We start from the raw sequence: 13,205 nt of genomic DNA, 5'->3' as shown, positions 1-13,205 counted from the left end.
AATCACAACTTCAATCATAATCGATAACATATACATCTTTAAACTCGACAAATGCGACAATGCAACTTAGACACTTATATGCATGTGGTACCAATCGTCATCATAAGTATTAATATACTTTCATCGTGCGGAGGACGAAGCTCCTAAACGTGTGGAGGACAAAGCTCCTATCATGGTGAGGCAAAGCTCAATGAATGCTAATGCATGGACTCTAACAACAAAACATCTTAATCAACTTATCACTTATACATCCAATAATTTGGAGTTCATCATCAGCTTATTCATACACATGCAACTTAGTTAAATAACAATTGCAGCATAATCAAATCACATCAGGTTTAATAACAAATCATTCTCAACAATTTCTTGAACATTCAACAATAATTCAAGCAAAGGCAACCAATCCATATTTCATTTCAAAATCTCTTAACAGTTCATAAAAACTTCACAGTTCACAGTTATTATCTTTAATAGGTCTCATTAGTACCTAAAGTTCCTTCCCTAACCAATCCAAACCACTCAGGTCTCACAATCCTCTAAAACTCTCAATTCTGGAAGTGCTCGCGAGGCGAGAGCATCTGCTCGCCATGACGAGTACAAGTCAGATTCCCAACTAAGGTTGTTCTGGGTTCAATCTCATTCTAAATCATCCTCTAATCAATAGTAGACACCTAAAGGTACTCAAAGGCATCTAAGGTTCAACTCAAAAGTCAAAAACCCAGAAGATGACATGCTCTCTGGTCAAGCTCGCTATGGCGAGTAGGGTTGTTCGTCGTGGCGAGCTACACCAAGTAACTCGCGAGGTGAAGGGATGTGGCTCGCGTGGCGAGCGATGACCATCATCACTCGCGAGGCGAGGATCATGGCTCACTATGACGAGCGATGAATTTTGGCTCGGGCAGAATGCAGTTTCTACACAAATTCCTCAACTAACATGGTTCTAAGCTTCAATTTCACATCCAGAATTCATCCTAAACATATTCTAAGGTTATAGGACGATTTCTACATCAATCTAACTCAGTTTTACGGTTTGATCATCAATTTTAGGGATTTGACCTAATTTCAAAACTTTTCTAAATCAATCCTAACTTTGTCAATTAATCATTAGAAATTACAACAATCAATATTACTGAATTATTAGTCTCACCCTTACCTTGTATTGAAGAAATCGCAGCCTTCCTAGTGATTCTCTCTTCTCTTGGCTTTTTCCTCCTTTTTCCAAAGTTTGATCGTACGTGCAAATGTTTTCTAAAAACTAGGTCTATCTCTTATATACTTCTTCCTAATATCTTATCTTATCTCACTTTCTCCCCCAAAACTCTCTAAAATCTCAAAACAGCCCTCAACTAAATATTTTTATTTTCTTTTCAAATCTTATTTTATTTAACAATAAAATAAGTCTCATAATCTTATAAAATCATCAAAACACATCTTATCAACCAAGTCATCTAAAATCAACAAAACTCACACATATATTATATAAATATAATATAATTGCCTAAACTCGATTAAATAAATAATTAAACGGAAGTGGGCGTTACATGATACGCCAAACTCAACCTCAACTCAGAACCTAAAGCTTCTTGTAAACTTTTCCAAAATCTAGAAGTAAATCTTGGATCCCTATCTGATACAATGCTCGAAGGAACACCATGCAACTTCACAATATCCCAAATGTAAATTTCTGCCAACCGAGAAACAGGGAAACTAATATTAATCGGAAGAAAATGAGCTGACTTCGTCAATCTATCAACAATCACCCAAATTGTGTCATTCCCTCTAGGAGTATTTGGCAAACTCGTCACAAAATCCATGGATATACTATCCCATTTCCACTCTAGCACATCTAATGATACCATCATACCAGCAGGTTTCTAATGCTCAACTTTCGACTTTTGACAAATCAAACAAGAATAGACAAACTGTGCAACATCACGTTTCAATCCAGACCACCAAAACAACTTCTTCAAATCATGATACATCTTCGTAGCTCCCGGATGGATACTCAAGCTACTTCTATGACTCTCTTCAAGAATCATCTTCTTCATTTCTTCATAGTCTGGAATACAAATCCTACCTTGAAACCTCAACACACCTTGGTCATCGATCTTAAAATCACTGTCTTCAGTCTGATTACTAGCAACCAACAAGTCTACAAACTTGACATCAACTTTAGACGGATCTACTGCAATACCACTACGAGAAATAACATGGCCAAGAAAGCTCACTTTTTTCAACCAGAATTCACACTTAGACAATTTAGCATAGAGCTTCTTTTCTTTCAACACTTGCAAAACAATCTTCAAGTGATCAGCATGTTCTTCTTCAGTCTTGGAGTAAATCAAAATATCATCAATGAAAACAACCAGGAACCGATCCAAAAATGCATGAAAGATGCGATTCATGTACTCCATAAATACTCCAGGTGCATTTGTGACACCGAACGACATTACCTTGTACTCATAATGTCCATAACGCGTTCTGAAAGCTGTCTTCTGCATATCTTCATCTTTTACTTTAATCTGGTGATAACCTGATCTCAAATCTATCTTGCTGAAAACACGTGCACCCACTAACTGATCCATCAAATCATCGATTCTCGGAAGTGGATACCTATTCTTTATTGTCACTTTGTTCAACTGACGATAAGCAATGCATAACTTCATACTACCGTCTTTCTTCTTTACCAACAAAACGGGCGCTCCCCAAGGCGAGACACTTGGTCTAACAAACTTTTTCTCAAGCAAATCCTCTAATTGTTTCTTCAACTCGGCCAACTCAGAAGCTGACATACGATAAGGTGTCATGGACATAGGCTTCGTTCCAGGAACAAGATCGATCGAAAATTCAACTTCTCTCTCTGGAGGCACATCAGGAATTTCATCTGGAAAAACTTCTGGAAAATCGCATACCGCTTGTAGTTTATCAATTACTGCTTGATTCTCAATAGATAAGGAAGCCATCAAAGAAAACATCAAAATACCATCACGTTCTAACTGCTTCAGCTGCTTAGTAGACATGAATTATGCGCCACTTTCCTCTTCAGCATAAGAGAAATACACCGACTTACTAAAGCAATTAATGTGAATTTGCAACAGATGAGAATTTGCAAAAGCTGCACGTTGGTTTCTGTTTGTGTGCTTTGTACAATCAGGCCGAGAGTTCATTTCATTTATTTCTTTCACGCAAATTTGTGATGGCCCTTTGGAGGTGGTTGGGGGCACAGCTCAACTGTCATTTCTCTCTGACATCTCTGGTAGCGTTACTTGATTCTATTATGCGCCATTGCAGCTCCCAGATTAAGGATGTTTTCGTGGCAGCTATTGTTCATACTGTCCATGCGATTTGGCTGGCCAGAAATTTAATACGCTTCAGCTCGGCTAAGGTATCCATCCATTACTATGATAAAAATCTCCTCTTTGATTGCTTTGTCCGGAACCAATTCAAATGGGAATTGTTTGGCATCTGATTTAAATGTTTTGAAGAACTTCACGATTGCTCCTTTGCATAGGCGTGTAAAGGATATTATTACTGTTATTTGGAAGCCGCCCACCATCTCTTGGGTCAAGGTGAATACTGACGGCTCGGTAATCAATTCCATTTCATCTTGTGGTGGAATATTTCGTGACTTTATAGGGGCTTTTCTAGGAGCCTTTTTTAGTAACATCGGAGAGATATCAGTTTATGAAGAGGAAATTACGGGACTTATTATGGCTATGGAATTTGCTGCACGCAACAATTGGACTAGGCTGTGGCTTGAGGGTGACTCCTCTAGCGCGGTGAATGCATTCAAAAATCGTTCTCTTATTCCTATTCGGCTTCAGAATCGTTGGCATAATTGTATGCAGTTAGGGTTATTTGTAATTTGCTCTCACATTTACAGAGAGGGGAATTGTTGTGCAGACACTATGGCAGAGTTGGGTCACGGCCTGCATGTGACATCTTGGTATCATAATATGCCTGCTTCATTGACGGTTGATTTTGCTAGAGACAGACATGGATTGCCTTATTTTAGTTTCCCTTAACATGTTTCTGTCGTTTTATTTTGTTTCCCGAGAGTTTTGGCCTAGTCCCCCCTGTTTGTACATATTGTTTCCATTTCTTAATAATATGTATACGATGGCAGTAGAGGACGGGGGTCTTTGTTAGGTACCAACCTAGTTGGGATGCTTAAGATTCTCCTTGATGCCTAACTATCCCGCTGGCCTTTATCCAAAAATTTAAGCAATTGAACAAACTTTTGCTAAATTTGTGCCATAAACTACTAAATATGTTTTTTTTTTCTTTCATAATCTTATTTTGTTTTTTGTTTGATGGACATCATAGTTTGTTTTCTATTTTTTTGGTAGTGCTATTTTTCTATTTATTTGGCAATATAAACACGGATCCCTCCCATATGTTTTTTTTTTGTTTTTGTTTGGTAGTGCTATTTCTCTACTATTGTGATGAACTAGTCTGAGTGACTCAGATTTTAATGGGGTAAGTTACACAGAGATCACGATAAAAATTGAACCATAAAAGAGAAATGACTTAGATTGGTGTCTAGATGCTTTTGTATTTTGTGTCATCGGGGGTTCTCTCGTACCCATCCTCCCTTGTCTCTATAGTTAAGGATAATCCTAAGGATCTTTGTGAAGTCATCACTTCTTCATTTATTTTAGGTATATGTTTACTTTTAAGAGAAGTTGTGTTATCTTGAAATGCTTTCCTGTGTTTGCATTAAACTAAGTAATTGATGGTTGTAATGTGCTTTGAAGTCGTGCCTTTCCAAAAATTGTATCAATTTATCTTCATTTTAAAAGAGGAGTTGAAACAAAAATTACCCTAACATTATGAAAGGATGATCATGACTAAAGTTTTAAATTGTTTTCAGATGAGGATTAAAAAAATACACTCCCGTTGTTAAAAATCAGGGTGTAACATAAATAGAATTACTAAATTAAGATGACACATGAAAATTAACAATTAATTGTATAGTCGTTTTATTTATCATATATTTGAAAGGGATAAAACCATATCTTGATTTTATTAAATTTAAATGTAAGAAAAATATAAAGATAAGTGTGAGAAAAATTATAAAAATAGGAAAATTATGATGTAATGTATAGAATAAAAGGATTAGAATATTTATTAAAAATCTAATTTTCAATTTAATTATTAAAGATAATTTGAGAGGAAATATTATAATATTATTATGTAAATATATAATATTTCAATATAAAAATTAGATGCCTAAATTGAATGTCTTGGAAAAATTTTAAAAGATAAGAGAGAAAATAATAATCAAATATTATTATTTTTTGCATTATTCTTTTTACCATCATCTTAGAGTACAAAGTCATACCTAAAAAGTTTTCAAATTATAAAAAAACAAAAAATTAAAACTACTAGGGTGCTAACCTGATACCAAAGTACAAAGTCATACCTAAAAATTCTTCAAATTAGAAAAAAAAAAAAAAAAACAAAAAATTAAAACTACTAGGGGTGCTAACCCAATAACAAAATCACAACTTATGGAATATTGTAGATGTTTGTGTACTCTTTTAGGTATGGTTATAATACATAATCATGTAAGCACATAAACATTCGAGGTGAACACTACTTTGCATTTACAAAAGGTTCTGTACATACACTTTGGTTTCAAAGGAGTTCGACAGTATAGTAAATTTAAACACTCTGAATCTTTAAAGCATCTATGAAACTTTCCTGTAATGAATAAAGATATTTAGATAATGTAACCAAAATACAATAAAATATAGTGTACGAAGTAAAAAAGGAAATTTAAAAACGATAAAATGGCTTACCTTCAATATTCATTGCAACAAGAAATAGAGAAAGAAATATAATAATAACATAAACATACTTGACAATTTCAGCCATACTCACCCCCTTTTCATATAAGAAATAGTTTTATCACTAAATAATTTATATAACGGATGCTCTTCATACATCAATTAAGTATATATTAGCCTTTGTGGAGATTTAAAAGCCATTCTAATATTATAATATTTATTAAAGAGAAATGCTACTAACAAACGCCCTGTCAATCGCTTGTTAACACACGCTTTATGAATGGTGCCACGTTGCCAATTTTCTTAACCTATAACTTGTTCACCGGCTTAACTGGTTTGTGTATTCTATTTTATTTTTTATTGTTTTGTTTCCCTTCACACAAGTTCATAGAATGTTCTAAAACACCACCACCTTTCACCGCAAGTCTAAGATCCATTCTAAATAATTATACTCCGTTTCTATACTATCATCACCACCACCTCCACCACCATTGACGGTGTCTTTGCCTTGTGCTATCACCACCACCACCAACAACAATGGTAATCTTTTGCAAAAGGGGAAATTGTGATAATCGATCGCCAGATGTGGTGGTCGGAGATAAATACAGAGGTTGGTTGAACCGTTGTTTGGGGTTGGAATGCAGGACAAACAAAATTGAAAAATTGAGCCGACAATTGAAATTGAAATTTGGGTGAAAAATTGGAAATAACATCTGAAGGAAGATGTATCTGGGCTAGAGATGTTGATAGGAATGGCTTTTGGAAGAATAGTGGAAGTTGGTGATGTTGGTTGGGTCATGGGTGCTGGTTTCTCATGGCGGTGCTTCCTGAAATAGACAGTGTATGATTAAAAGAGTGCCGCTGCAGGGAAGCCTCCTTGTTGCTTTCGTGAAACTTGACGCTACCGCCAACAACTCCGTCATCGAGTAGTCGATTGAATGTTATCCACAGTTTAAATTTCTAATTATTTGTAAGTGTAAAGGGTTTAATAATAAGTAAAAAAATTAGTTGCAAGATATTGGTAGACAAAAAAGCATGGATGTTTGTTACTGTAGATTTTGATTGTTTGTTGTTTGAAAGAGCGAGATTGAAGAACAGGTGAAGCCGGTTGCAAGTTTAATGATTAACAAGAAGGGGTGATGTGGCAGCGTATACAAGCGACTGTCCGTTGGCGTGTGTTTGAGCGTTTGATATTAGCAATTCTCTTTATTAAATATCTCTTAAGTATATTAATGTGTTCTTTTTCTCAAGTTATAATAAATTAAGTATATATTAGCCTTTATGGAGATTTAAAAGCCATAATAATATTATAATATTTATTAAATGTCTCCTAAGTATATTAATGTGTTCTTTTTCTCACACAAAAACGGACCAACCACAAGTTATTTTTTATTTACCAAATTTTCATGATTTTATAACTTTTTTTTATAGGAAAGAGAAAAATCACAAAAGATGACGAATATTAATGGAGTGTTTTATGGACGGCTTAGAAGCCATTCTTGCAGTCCAAGGTAAAACAACTAGGTCAAATTCACTTTGGACCAAACATTATTCACATTCTTCCATCACGGGGAGATTTGTTCGCTACAATAAGAAAGCGACGATTTAAAACACTGAACTTTAACTGCTTCAGTCATCACCATTAAGTAATGCCCATTTATGGATTCCACCATCTCTAACTGTCGACTAAACTCTCAGCTATAAAAACCTAACAACCACCACCTCCTCTTTAAAAAAAGATTTAAATAGTTTTATCAATGTACAATATATCTAACCCTTAACCTCCTTTTCTCAAACTCTGACTTGAGCGTCGGAATGCATGCAAGTACACTGCCGCCCGCTGTTCTAACCATCTACCACAAATCTCCTTTAAATTGTTTTTAAATGATAAACAGACTCTTGTGTTAAAATTAAGATTATGATTTTATGTTGTTATTTAATGTGTCCTCTTGGATGAATTTTATTAAGGACATGAAATTCAAATCTAACAAATATGTTAAAGTCATGTGTCCTTTGATAACAAATCATCAAGCTCCTCGAGAAAAATACGATGATAATTCAAGATTTATTGAATTAATCCAAAATCATTGAAAAAGAAAAGGCATGCGCCCTTGAAATAAAAATGGATAACCATTTTGGTCTATATGGTCAACAAGGTTATTAGCTATAGAGGGAGAGGGTGGGGGGCTGAATAGCTTTGAAAGATTTTGACTAATTGAAAACAGGTTTGAACAATCACAACAATTACAAAAAGCAAAAGGTATGGAAAATGCCTAGAGCATAAAATTCACATCTCATGCACCTAGTGGATCATCCATGGGCCTAGGCCATGAAATGTGATACACTCACATGCATCTAGGGTGTTTTGCATGCCGTTTACCGGTGTTTTTAGAAAACAAATACCGATTGGTTTTAATTATAATAAGAAGGACTAAACTAGAGATCCTAGGACATGTTGTGCATTATCTTCTTGTGCGTTCATCGAGTTCGTAGGTTTCTTAACGAACGGGACGAGACCGTGTGGAGTATTTCGACAGGTTTTAAAAGCGATAAAGGTGCATTAAGTTTAAATTGCAGAAACTTAAAGAAAAGGAAAAATAAAAATGCAAGTGCATTAAAAATAAAGATGGTCCAAAAAATCCTTTACATACATCTTTATGACTCTTTTCTCTCGCACCGGTACTTTGAGTGTTTTAGAATTTTGTATAGGTGATTTGCGACCCATTTTCCATATGGAAAACTCTTATTTATACAAAGCAAATAACTTGGAAAGAAACTAGTCCCACGATCAACACTCCTTCTATGTAGACAATCACTTGTCTCCCACGTTCTCCCTAGTTAAAATCGCTTCTCTTTTGAAATTCGAACCTTTCTGCTTCAGAGGCAGTGGCTTAACTTCGATGGTTTTGCTTCTTGACTCGTATTCTGTCGAACTTCAAGGCTTCGAGACTTTTCAATGCTAAGTCCAACATCTCGTCGAAACTCCTACGATTGAGTAAAAGACTTCGATTCCTGCAAGAGTAATAGTTAACTAATGTTGGCCACATTAAATGAGACTGGTGAATATACCAGCTAGACATGCGCCGCATGCATGCAAAAACTCGGGACACAATTGTTTTTCCCTACTTCTGTGTTGGTGTTTGCTTGTGACTTTGGAAAACGGGGGCTAGTTCTGATTATTACAAGCGAGATCGAACTTGAAATCTCAAGACCGTTGTACAAAGGTTTTTATAGGAAAAAGAGTTTGAAAAAAGGCCACAAATGCACTCAAGTTGCTTAGAGAGCAGGACTGGTTTGATAGTAAAATGCACTGTCCCTCGACAGGTTTGAGATTGCAATTAAAAGCTTAAAACAATGCAGATAAAAGAAAGATAAAAGAAAGTTTACGCACGTAAACTTAAAGAAAAGGTAAAATGCATTGCATTAAAATAAATGATTACTTAGTAGTTCTACAAACGGGCAGCCCTAATCTACATCTAACTTACTACGGGTTTCAAGAGAATGGTTCTATTAGGTTATAACTTTAAGTCATACATCTAGGTACTTCTTTCCCTAATTACTCACCGATTACTTCCTAGCTTCGGTAATGCACCACACGACCCAATGAGTATCATCCATTGGGTACCTACGCCTAGGGTCTAACAATTCCTATGGTTTTCTTTAGCTAATTAACAATCACTTACTTCCTAGACAGATAGTTATTAATAAAGGAATAAAAATATCAAGATATAAGTATCCAGTTAGTGATAGCAATATTAGGCCCTATCACAACCTAAGTACCTAATCCAGGGTTGCACCTCTCACATAAATAAAAACTATAATCTAATAAAACTTAATAGCGAACAAAAGAATAAATAAATAAACGACATATTAATTTAAATAAATATCCAACAAAAATTTACAGAGGTTCATCTCAGAACTCTAACCTAAAAATATTTAGCTACACATGGTAACTAAAAACAAATTACTAAAGATAAAAACATACCCTGGAAAATCAAGGAGAATATAGATTCTCTCCCGAAGCTCCAAAGTAGCCTTCCTCTTGAACTTCTCCAAGTCTGAACGAGGAAGGCTAGTATTTATAATGGAGGATTTCTAACTGGGTTTGAGCTAAAAACGTGGGCTAAACCCAGAAAAATGAATAAAATGACGATTATGCCCCCGCATTTTCATATGCTTGGGCGCATGGCATATGCTTGAGGCGCATATGCCATGTTGTGTAACGCCCCGAATTTTGGTCCAAGACATTACGTCTAAATCATTTTATTTTTCCGAAAACACCATTATTTATTTATTTCATCAATAATAAATCCTAGTAAAAGTAGACAAAAATTCTTAACACAACTTAATTAAATTCTGAAAATAAATATCCTTCAAATTATCTTTAGAATTACACTTCAATAAAAAAAAACCCATTTTTGTTCCCCGCACGCACTTTAAACAGAACACCAAAGTATACACCATCTTACTTGATACCTAAAATGTTAGTGTTAGGGGTCAGCTTCCATAAACCACAAACCATACAAATCAAACCAAACATAGGGTAAAATATTATAAAATAAATGGTACAAGCCATAAGCTGCTAACAAGAAAAGAAATACTCACAAACCATGCATCTTTTATTTTTTCTTTAGGTTATTATGCAATGCAATGCATGCTCCTAAAAACTAAATGATCCGGATATAAGCCGCCACTAAGGCACACATAATATTTAACCTCCACTAAGGCACACATATATATTTTTAACTGCCACTAAGGCACACAGAAACGCATATGCATGAATGACGATGAATGCAATCCAGCCACTTAGGTAAACACAATCAGATTGTCCTGATTTACAGAAAGAGAAATCAAAGGACAAAAAGAAATCAAACTTCAAATCTAAGACCTTCAGAAAGTAGATTAAGAAGGTTCTAATGGCTACCTGGGAAGATCTAGACAATGAGTCAGGGTCTGAGAAAGATGAAGATGAAGGAAACATAGTTATGGGGTTAGTAGTTACACTGACAATGAGTTGAAAGATTTAAACGAAAAATATGTTGGTTTATTGAAACAACATAAAAAAACTCTTGTGGATCTGAAGGAAATTGAAAAACAACTTAAGAGCTTTGACTTCATTTGTAGAACTTATGAAGGAAAACTCAAATATCTTTGTCAGAAACTAAAAGAAAAGTGAGAAGAGTATTGGCAATTGTGAGGGCATGTGATGTTTGGCACCACATAAGGCAAGTCGAATCCTATCATAGATTGAAAGATAAGGTCAAATTGTGTACAAGTAGAAAAACACAAGAAAAGTGAAAACAATCAACTGTTTATTCGAAGTGAAAGCATAAACATTGTTGAGAGACATAAAAGTAATGAACGTCAAATTCATACCGTATATATGTCTTTTACGAGAGTTGTGGCCTTCAACTTGCTTAGGTATGTACTATGTAGATATCTTATTAGCTACTGTAAAACTATTTTAAATGTTACTTTCTCTAACCTAATACCTGATTGAAACTTTCATTTTCGTTCCATTTAACTTTTTTTTCATTTGATAATTGATTCAACTGATAAGATTGACCATATGATGTTTAGGGTAAGCATATGCCTATGACCTGACTAATAAACTTTTTAAAAAATTATGGAGAAATACCAAAGTAAAAAATTATGGTTTTCGCCAACAAATATCAGAATACTTATTTAAATTGTTTTATTTATTTCACTCCATTTTACTTGTTCAAGAATTTCCAAAAAGAGAATAAGAAAGAGATCACATTTCTTCGCAGTGCTCTTCATATTTCTTCATGGTTATTATCACAGTCTCTTCATAGTCTTAAAAGAAAATAAGAGCATAAAATGGCATTCTTTATGCAAGAATCTCCAAAACAACGTAAGTGCACATTATCTCATGTTAATTATGAAGTTGTCACCCTTTTTTGTTTCGATTATGATTATGAAGGAATTAAATTCAACATAGATAAAACTTGAAAGTTGCCGAAATATATTGAAAATGACTCGTATCTAATACTAAATTTTGCAAGGTATAAACTTGATATGGTGAATCCTAGTAAATGATTAGAAGATTTAACTTGACCCCATACATAAATTCCAAATTTTGATGGGTGTCATAATTTTTTTTTTGATAAACCGGGAGAAAGAACAGGCATCGAGAGGAAAAACCGACATCCCGACTATGTTGGCACCTCGGGCACCTCCATCCTATGCCACCAATCTTATATTTTATTAAAAAAAGGGGTAAAAATATATTCAAAGAGGGGGACTAGGCCAAAACCCTCGCAAAATAAAAGTTATCCCATATTAGGGAAATCTGTAGTTTGGAAGACCACATCTATCCTGGAAAAAATCATAACCCAACTCAGACGGTCAAGCAGATAGCCAAACCGCCCCATGAACAAAATTCCCCATATTAGCCAACCTCAGACATTCCAGAAGATAATATTCATTGGGCAGAAGGTGAAGCTACCCCGTGGAGCGGGTCCGATAAGGTGCTTTTCCATCAAACTGATACTTTTTCAACATTTGTTTGTTTTTTGGATAATACATGAACAAACAGATTCTCTACTGCACGCTGATCATAATCTTTTATTCTCTGCCAGAGATCAAGGTCTTGTTGATGCGTGGATTACTATGTTGCATACTGATGCAGTAAATCCTGAAGTGCACGGTTTACCAATGTAGTAATAAAAAGATATCGTTCCGACTGGGAGTTATGAATTCAATTATCTTTTAACAATGATTAGATGAGAGTTCAAGAGGTTGTCTGCATGGAAGAAGTGCTGATCGTGGAGTTATTCTTTTTCATTATGTATAAATAGTTGTTTTCCATAGGGAAAACGGGTCTCAAATCACCTATACATAATTCTACAACACTCGAAGTACCGACGCGAGAGAAAAAAGTCATACAAAATGCATGCAAAGGATTTGTCAAACCACCTTTATTTTTAATACAATATAATTTATCTTTTCTTTAAATCCAATCTTCACCGTGGCTGCACCACTGTGTACACCGAACTGGTTGGAAGGTGAATGGTGGTTTCTTGAGCCAACATAATAAATCAAGTCATTTTCATAATCATAGACACCATACTGATTTTCAAAACCATTCTTGTTTATAGTTCATCCGTAAACCATACCATATTGGTGTTTAGAATGGACATAATTCATGTGAACCATCACCAATCGTAAATTATTAAATATGAGAGTTGGGCACTCCGTGCTCGTATGTCTGGTCTTTATATTGCGTTAACGCATATAAATTACGAGCAATGGTTGACCTACAACAATATATCTTAAGTGATCAACCCATTCAAGTCCTGGCAGGAAGAGTCTATGTTTTCTATATTCCCTCGTTTTGAAAACAACATTCTTTTTTTTCTTTCTAAAAGTCACCACTAATACACCCCCAGA

Source organism: Medicago truncatula, chromosome 1 (assembly GCF_003473485.1).
Source record: "Medicago truncatula cultivar Jemalong A17 chromosome 1, MtrunA17r5.0-ANR, whole genome shotgun sequence".
Taxonomy (NCBI): Eukaryota; Viridiplantae; Streptophyta; class Magnoliopsida; order Fabales; family Fabaceae; genus Medicago; species Medicago truncatula.
Note: the sequence above shows the minus strand (reverse complement) of the source record.